The 10,119-nt window shown below is 23.6% G+C and overlaps 1 non-coding gene across 1 annotated transcript; it reads left to right on the top strand.

Moving 5' to 3' along the window:
• Window positions 1–3,643: 3,643 nt before the first annotated feature.
• On the top strand, window positions 3,644–3,762 carry LOC123304111. Its single transcript, XR_006536161.1, has one exon. It is a non-coding gene; the product is annotated as a 5S ribosomal RNA (ribosomal RNA).
• The last annotated feature ends 6,357 nt before the right edge of the window (window positions 3,763–10,119 follow it).

The following is a 10,119-nucleotide window of genomic DNA, read 5'->3' on the forward strand; positions in this document are numbered from 1 at the left end:
ACTTGTTTTTGGTGGCATTGTTACAAACAATTAATATACACAGATAGTTACAGAACACCAGTCAGTATATGTATGAGCGTGTCGTGTATACAACTAGCGTATTATATACGCGAAGATGGATATAACAATAAAAATGAATACTACTCTCTGATTGGCTGAAAATAATACTATAAGGTGATTGGTTTATTTTTAAAGTTTTATATTTTATAAATATTATAAATTAAAATACCCAAATAACATTTTAAACATTTATGTTACAATCCCCGTAACGTACACATCTGTGTGATTATATTTACAAAAAAAAGTATTAATTAAATAAATTTATTCGCTATGTCTGGACGAGGTAAAGGTGGTAAAGTAAAGGGAAAGGCAAAGTCAAGATCAAGCCGAGCAGGATTACAATTTCCTGTTGGAAGAATTCACAGATTATTACGAAAAGGAAATTATGCTGAACGAGTAGGTGCTGGTGCCCCAGTATATTTGGCTGCTGTTATGGAATATTTGGCTGCAGAAGTTCTCGAGTTAGCTGGTAATGCTGCCCGTGATAACAAAAAAACACGTATCATTCCACGTCATTTACAATTGGCAATTCGTAATGATGAAGAATTAAATAAATTATTATCTGGTGTAACAATTGCTCAAGGTGGTGTATTACCAAACATTCAAGCAGTGTTATTACCAAAGAAAACTGAAAAGAAAGCATAAATTAAAAACATTGCATTAATTTTTATAATAATAATACATCGATCATAGGCCTTTTAATAAAAGGCCACAAATTTATTTAAAATAAGAGTAAAAATTATTTTTATAAATAATATATTATAATATTTTTTTAAAGAATCAATTTAAATAATTATAAATTAATGATTCTTTTTTTTTTTTCTTTTTTTATATGTTATTATGGAAATAATTCATCATATTATGATGACATTTAGGTAACATATTATAAGAATATTCATAAAATATTATCAAAATAATATTGTATTATGATGATATTTAGACAAAATATTATAAGAATATACACAAAATATTATCAAAATAATATCATTAGATAACAAAACTGTTCATGATACTCATACCTTTACTAGAGATAAAAGTATCAGGATGCACTTGTATTAATACATATTATCACAACATCACAAAATATTTTTTAAAAGGAAAAATTTTTTTAAAATTATTATAAAATTTGATTGAATTAAATTTCAATTTATTTTTTTAATAATTAAAGAAAAAAAAAAAAAAGCATATAAACTTTCTATTGAAAATGTTATTTTAAACTAGATGGCCAAGTGAACTTCGTTACACAAACAATATATGACGTATTCGTTATTTAAATAATCAGTATCCTTTGATATTATATCAATACGTTACTCTCTTCTTTTGATACATATTAATAAAATTTCAATTTATAAGATTTTATGTCAATTATATAAATAATATTATAAATTTTCTAAATACATAAGTTAAGTAACAAAAAATTTGAATAACAAGATAAATTTATATATTATGTTTTAATACTCGATACTATAATATATCGCATCCGTTACCAATTATTCGGTATCCTTTGATTTATACACAGAATGAACTAAAAATATATATCAAATTTATTTTATTTATTTATATATTTAATATTATTATTATTATTTTATATTACAAAGTTTCTTAACGAAGCTTACAATGATTTCTCATATCGTACTTAACAAAATTATTTAGATCATATAAAATTTAAATTGTTAAAAAATTTTTATATTTATTATTATTATTATTTATTTTTATTAAAATTACATAACATAAAATTAATAATATTTTAATAATTATATAAATTAATTCTTATTTAAAATAATCTTATATTAATCTCAACAAATACTCTAATAATATATTTTGTCATAAATTTTTTTATATTTAAAATAAATATTATAATATATAAATACTTATATCAGTATAAAATTTCTTTATATAATTATGAAAAAATTAATTTAATAGTTAATTATTGATATTAATGCATAAATAAAAGTATTTTCTAATGAAATATATTTTGTCAATGTTCGATTAACACATTTCATAATAATACGTTTTCATTATTGACAAAAAAAGTTTTTCTAAAAATGAAATCTTATACTATAATATATATATTTATATATTAAATTTTTTAATTATTTATATACTAATAATTTATAATAAATCGATATTAAATAAAAAATAAAAATATATACTTTTTAAGTTTACCTTAAAAATATTATTGTTTTGTATGATTGAAATAATTAATATTAAACTATGTTTATTAATAATTGTTAATAAAAAAATTAAATATATTTTAATTTATAAAATAAATATTATTATTAAATTTATAATTTATTATTTTATATATTATAGAAATTGAAAAAATAAATCATGTTTACTACGACAGTAAATTAGAAATACTATTTAATTTTTATGTGTTTTCTACATGGTACTTTGACTTACATAGGGACTTATATTATTGTGAATAATGATATAATTGAAAACCTTTATTTTTTATTTGATAGAATTATTATATTTTATCATTTAAATATTTATAATAAATACATTATTTTTATAAAGTAAAAAAATATGGCCGAAGAAAATTCTACAGCTGTTGCAGCAACTGCGGTTACTGCTGCTTCTACAACACCAACAAAAAAAGCAACAGCTTCTGGTGCTAAACGTACAAAACAACATTCAAAACCAACACATCCACGTACATCAGAAATGGTTGTTAACGCAATTAAAAATTTAAAAGAACGTGGTGGTTCATCATTACAAGCAATTAAAAAATATTTAGCTGCAAATTATAAAGTGGATTCTGATAAAATTTCACCATTTATTAAAAAATATTTAAAAGCTGCTGTAACTGAGGGAGCCTTGGTACAAACTAAAGGTAAAGGTGCATCTGGTTCATTCAAATTGGCTGCTTCCGCTTCATCTAATTCTTCAGCTAAATCAAAAGTATCCAAAAAAGAAAGTGGAGCAAAAGGTTCAGCAAAGAGTGCTAAAAGTAAACGGGCACCAAAAGAAAAGAAAGCCACAACTACATCATTGGCAGCCAAAAAGCCTAAAGCAAAAAAAGCGACTCCATCATCATCAACTGCTGCTAAAAAAGTTACTGCAAAATCATCAGCGGCATCAAAAAAAGCACCAGTTAAAGCAAAACCAGCAAAAAGTACAAAATCCGCTGCCAAAAGTAGCCCTGCTCGTAAACCGAAAGCACCAAAAGCTAAGAAAGCTTCTGTTGCCAAATCATCTCCTACAAAAATTAAAAAAGCAGCACCAAAAAAGAAATGATCTGTTACTTTAATAATATATTGAAATATTTCATTATTTTTGCTAAAAAATGAAAATAACATAGGCCTTAATACAGGCCACAAATTAATATTTGATAAGAGTAAATTATTTTTTGTATAAATATTTTATAAAATAATAGTTTAGAAACATTTGCCACAGTCAGTACCACGGATGGGTGGCCACTTGAGAATACTGTGTGCGGTTGCATTTTTATTTAAAATATATGGTATAATAAATAAGTATATATTTAAATTGATTACTTCATTGAAAATTTTAATAATATACTTTAATATTAATGATATTTATGAAAAATATATATTTGTAAAAATTTTCATTTATTACTGGCAACAGCCATACCACGTTGAAAACACCGGTTCTCGTCCGATCACCGAAGTTAAGCAACATTGGGCACAGTCAGTACTTGGATGGGTGACCGCTTGGGAACACTGTGTGCGGTTGCCTTTTTATATTAAAAATATATATTATTTTTCTTCTTTTCTTTTTTTTTACACACCATATATAAATATATGTTATTTAGAAATGTAAACCTTTTATATTATTCGTCAACAAATAAATATTATTTTTTGTATAAAATTTTATTGCATTTATAACTCATATCATGGTTACTTTAAAGCGAGAAGTTTTTTTAATATTTCAAATGAATATAAAATAATATAAATTTTATGAAATTTATTTATTTTTAGAAATAGCAATCGCTTATAATTATAACAAAATTTTAATAATGTTTAATTTTATTTCAATAATTTATATATATATATATATATATATATATTTTTTAATAAAAATAATATACTCTTATTTAATAATATATGTTGGTCCTATATATAGGACCGAAAATATTTCTTATTTGTTTTTTTTTTTTTAAATTGTCATTTAAAACGCTTATGCACGTTCTCCACGAATACGTCTTGCCAATTGTATATCCTTAGGCATAATTGTAACACGCTTTGCATGAATTGCGCATAAATTGGTATCTTCAAATAAACCTACTAAATAGGCTTCACTAGCTTCTTGTAATGCCATAACAGCTGAACTTTGGAAACGTAAATCGGTTTTAAAATCTTGTGCAATTTCACGTACTAAACGTTGGAATGGTAATTTACGAATTAACAATTCAGTACTTTTTTGATAACGACGAATTTCTCGTAAAGCTACTGTACCAGGACGATATCTGTGTGGTTTTTTTACTCCACCAGTTGCTGGTGCACTTTTACGTGCAGCTTTCGTTGCTAATTGTTTTCTTGGTGCTTTACCACCAGTTGATTTACGTGCAGTTTGCTTGGTTCTAGCCATTTTCAAATAATAATGTTTTTACAAAAAAACACACAATTTTAAAAATTATATTCGACAATTTGATACTACAAAGTCAAATGTTTAAATGCGAAATAAATGTGTTGTATTTATATTTATATGAAATTTCAAAATTTTTGTTGTCATATCCTATTGGATAGCTATCAGAGTATGGACTAATCAAATTGTATAGGCGTGGCTTAAAAAATCTTTAATGCTTTATATAAAAAGGCACAATTGTACCGGCGCTCACATACATTACAATACTTGTGAGGTTAACACACGTGTTATCCGTTCGTTAAAATATTGTAAATAATTTTTTATTAAAATGACTGGCAGAGGAAAAGGTGGAAAGGGTCTTGGAAAAGGGGGTGCAAAACGTCATAGAAAAGTTTTGCGTGATAATATCCAAGGTATTACAAAACCTGCAATTCGTCGTTTAGCACGACGAGGTGGAGTAAAACGTATCTCTGGTTTAATTTATGAAGAAACACGTGGTGTACTTAAAGTATTCCTTGAAAATGTTATTCGGGATGCTGTTACATATACTGAACACGCAAAACGTAAAACAGTTACAGCTATGGATGTTGTATATGCATTAAAACGACAAGGTCGTACTTTGTATGGTTTTGGAGGTTAAGAAAATATAATAATTTACTTAAAATATTTAGTAAATTTATTAAAGAATATTTAATACATCCGATAAATTTAAACAGGCTTTCCTTTTTGGGAAGCCACTAATTTTATTTATATAAGAGTAAATAAATTTGTTAATAAATATAACATATTATATAATTTGTTTACAACAAATTATTTTGTTTATAACATACATTACCAAATATTTTTATTTATTTTTTTTTTTTATTGTAATATATCTGCAATAATAACTTATAATTTGTATATTATCTATTTTATTTTACAATAACTTATTGAATTTTTGAAAAAATTTTATTATAAATTAATATACTATTATATTTTTTATATATACAAGTTAAGAGTAACAAGTATCGATAGGAGATTATCGAATTTATAACTAATAAAACATTTCGCCTTAATCAAAGAAAATAAAGATTTTGCTATACCATTTTTTATACTTTCAATAAATAATTTATTATTAAATTTTTATTATTTCATTTATTTTTTAAAATTATTAAAAATATTTTTCTAATAATTATAAGCGTACATAAACAAGTAGTAAATGTAAAATGAAAATAATAAAGGTAATGTAATGCATTTGCATTACACTGATTTACGATATATATTCCGCGATATCCTTTATTATATTTAAAATTAATAATATTGATATACTAATAATAGATATATTCAAGCTATTAATATATAAAATTTTATATTAAATATGATATTAATAATTGTTTATTTTATTTTTTTGTATATATAAAAATAATTTACTCTTATTTAAAAAATTTGATGGCTCTCTTAAAAAGAGAGCCGTTTTTATATGTTGATGTATTTTTATGTTATCAATTAAATAATATTTTCGATTTATTTATTTTGAACTTGTATATTTTGTAACAGCTTTAGTACCTTCACTAACAGCGTGCTTTGCCAATTCACCAGGTAATAATAATCGAACTGCGGTTTGAATTTCCCGACTTGTGATTGTTGAACGTTTATTATAATGTGCTAAACGTGATGCTTCAGCAGCAATACGTTCAAAAATATCATTAACAAAACTGTTCATGATACTCATAGCTTTACTAGAGATACCAGTATCAGGATGCACTTGTTTTAATACTTTGTAAATGTAAATTGCATATGATTCCTTGCGCTTCCTCTTCTTTTTCTTATCACTCTTTGATATATTTTTTTGAGCTTTGCCAGCTTTTTTTGCTGCTTTTCCACTTGTTTTTGGTGGCATTGTTACAAACAATTAATATACACAGATAGTTACAGAACACCAGTCAGTATATGTATGAGCGTGTCGTGTATACAACTAGCGTATTATATACGCGAAGATGGATATAACAATAAAAATGAATACTACTCTCTGATTGGCTGAAAATAATACTATAAGGTGATTGGTTTATTTTTAAAGTTTTATATTTTATAAATATTATAAATTAAAATACCCAAATAACATTTTAAACATTTATGTTACAATCCCCGTAACGTACACATCTGTGTGATTATATTTACAAAAAAAAGTATTAATTAAATAAATTTATTCGCTATGTCTGGACGAGGTAAAGGTGGTAAAGTAAAGGGAAAGGCAAAGTCAAGATCAAGCCGAGCAGGATTACAATTTCCTGTTGGAAGAATTCACAGATTATTACGAAAAGGAAATTATGCTGAACGAGTAGGTGCTGGTGCCCCAGTATATTTGGCTGCTGTTATGGAATATTTGGCTGCAGAAGTTCTCGAGTTAGCTGGTAATGCTGCCCGTGATAACAAAAAAACACGTATCATTCCACGTCATTTACAATTGGCAATTCGTAATGATGAAGAATTAAATAAATTATTATCTGGTGTAACAATTGCTCAAGGTGGTGTATTACCAAACATTCAAGCAGTGTTATTACCAAAGAAAACTGAAAAGAAAGCATAAATTAAAAACATTGCATTAATTTTTATAATAATAATACATCGATCATAGGCCTTTTAATAAAAGGCCACAAATTTATTTAAAATAAGAGTAAAAATTATTTTTATAAATAATATATTATAATATTTTTTTAAAGAATCAATTTAAATAATTATAAATTAATGATTCTTTTTTTTTTTTCTTTTTTTATATGTTATTATGGAAATAATTCATCATATTATGATGACATTTAGGTAACATATTATAAGAATATTCATAAAATATTATCAAAATAATATTGTATTATGATGATATTTAGACAAAATATTATAAGAATATACACAAAATATTATCAAAATAATATCATTAGATAACAAAACTGTTCATGATACTCATACCTTTACTAGAGATAAAAGTATCAGGATGCACTTGTATTAATACATATTATCACAACATCACAAAATATTTTTTAAAAGGAAAAATTTTTTTAAAATTATTATAAAATTTGATTGAATTAAATTTCAATTTATTTTTTTAATAATTAAAGAAAAAAAAAAAAAAAGCATATAAACTTTCTATTGAAAATGTTATTTTAAACTAGATGGCCAAGTGAACTTCGTTACACAAACAATATATGACGTATTCGTTATTTAAATAATCAGTATCCTTTGATATTATATCAATACGTTACTCTCTTCTTTTGATACATATTAATAAAATTTCAATTTATAAGATTTTATGTCAATTATATAAATAATATTATAAATTTTCTAAATACATAAGTTAAGTAACAAAAAATTTGAATAACAAGATAAATTTATATATTATGTTTTAATACTCGATACTATAATATATCGCATCCGTTACCAATTATTCGGTATCCTTTGATTTATACACAGAATGAACTAAAAATATATATCAAATTTATTTTATTTATTTATATATTTAATATTATTATTATTATTTTATATTACAAAGTTTCTTAACGAAGCTTACAATGATTTCTCATATCGTACTTAACAAAATTATTTAGATCATATAAAATTTAAATTGTTAAAAAATTTGTATATTTATTATTATTATTATTATTTATTTTTATTAAAATTACATAACATAAAATTAATAATATTTTAATAATTATATAAATTAATTCTTATTTAAAATAATCTTATATTAATCTCAACAAATACTCTAATAATATATTTTGTCATAAATTTTTTTATATTTAAAATAAATATTATAATATATAAATACTTATATCAGTATAAAATTTCTTTATATAATTATGAAAAAATTAATTTAATAGTTAATTATTGATATTAATGCATAAATAAAAGTATTTTCTAATGAAATATATTTTGTCAATGTTCGATTAACACATTTCATAATAATACGTTTTCATTATTGACAAAAAAAGTTTTTCTAAAAATGAAATCTTATACTATAATATATATATTTATATATTAAATTTTTTAATTATTTATATACTAATAATTTATAATAAATCGATATTAAATAAAAAATAAAAATATATACTTTTTAAGTTTACCTTAAAAATATTATTGTTTTGTATGATTGAAATAATTAATATTAAACTATGTTTATTAATAATTGTTAATAAAAAAATTAAATATATTTTAATTTATAAAATAAATATTATTATTAAATTTATAATTTATTATTTTATATATTATAGAAATTGAAAAAATAAATCATGTTTACTACGACAGTAAATTAGTAATACTATTTAATTTTTATGTGTTTTCTACATGGTACTTTGACTTACATAGGGACTTATATTATTGTGAATAATGATATAATTGAAAACCTTTATTTTTTATTTGATAGAATTATTATATTTTATCATTTAAATATTTATAATAAATACATTATTTTTATAAAGTAAAAAAATATGGCCGAAGAAAATTCTACAGCTGTTGCAGCAACTGCGGTTACTGCTGCTTCTACAACACCAACAAAAAAAGCAACAGCTTCTGGTGCTAAACGTACAAAACAACATTCAAAACCAACACATCCACGTACATCAGAAATGGTTGTTAACGCAATTAAAAATTTAAAAGAACGTGGTGGTTCATCATTACAAGCAATTAAAAAATATTTAGCTGCAAATTATAAAGTGGATTCTGATAAAATTTCACCATTTATTAAAAAATATTTAAAAGCTGCTGTAACTGAGGGAGCCTTGGTACAAACTAAAGGTAAAGGTGCATCTGGTTCATTCAAATTGGCTGCTTCCGCTTCATCTAATTCTTCAGCTAAATCAAAAGTATCCAAAAAAGAAAGTGGAGAAAAAGGTTCAGCAAAGAGTGCTAAAAGTAAACGGGCACCAAAAGAAAAGAAAGCCACAACTACATCATTGGCAGCCAAAAAGCCTAAAGCAAAAAAAGCGACTCCATCATCATCAACTGCTGCTAAAAAAGTTACTGCAAAATCATCAGCGGCATCAAAAAAAGCACCAGTTAAAGCAAAACCAGCAAAAAGTACAAAATCCGCTGCCAAAAGTAGCCCTGCTCGTAAACCGAAAGCACCAAAAGCTAAGAAAGCTTCTGTTGCCAAATCATCTCCTACAAAAATTAAAAAAGCAGCACCAAAAAAGAAATGATCTGTTACTTTAATAATATATTGAAATATTTCATTATTTTTGCTAAAAAATGAAAATAACATAGGCCTTAATACAGGCCACAAATTAATATTTGATAAGAGTAAATTATTTTTTGTATAAATATTTTATAAAATAATAGTTTAGAAACATTTGCCACAGTCAGTACCACGGATGGGTGGCCACTTGAGAATACTGTGTGCGGTTGCATTTTTATTTAAAATATATGGTATAATAAATAAGTATATATTTAAATTGATTACTTCATTGAAAATTTTAATAATATACTTTAATATTAATGATATTTATGAAAAATATATATTTGTAAAAATTTTCATTTATTACT

This window comes from Chrysoperla carnea, assembly GCF_905475395.1.
Source record: "Chrysoperla carnea chromosome X unlocalized genomic scaffold, inChrCarn1.1 SUPER_X_unloc_21, whole genome shotgun sequence".
In the NCBI taxonomy this organism is placed as follows: Eukaryota; Metazoa; Arthropoda; class Insecta; order Neuroptera; family Chrysopidae; genus Chrysoperla; species Chrysoperla carnea.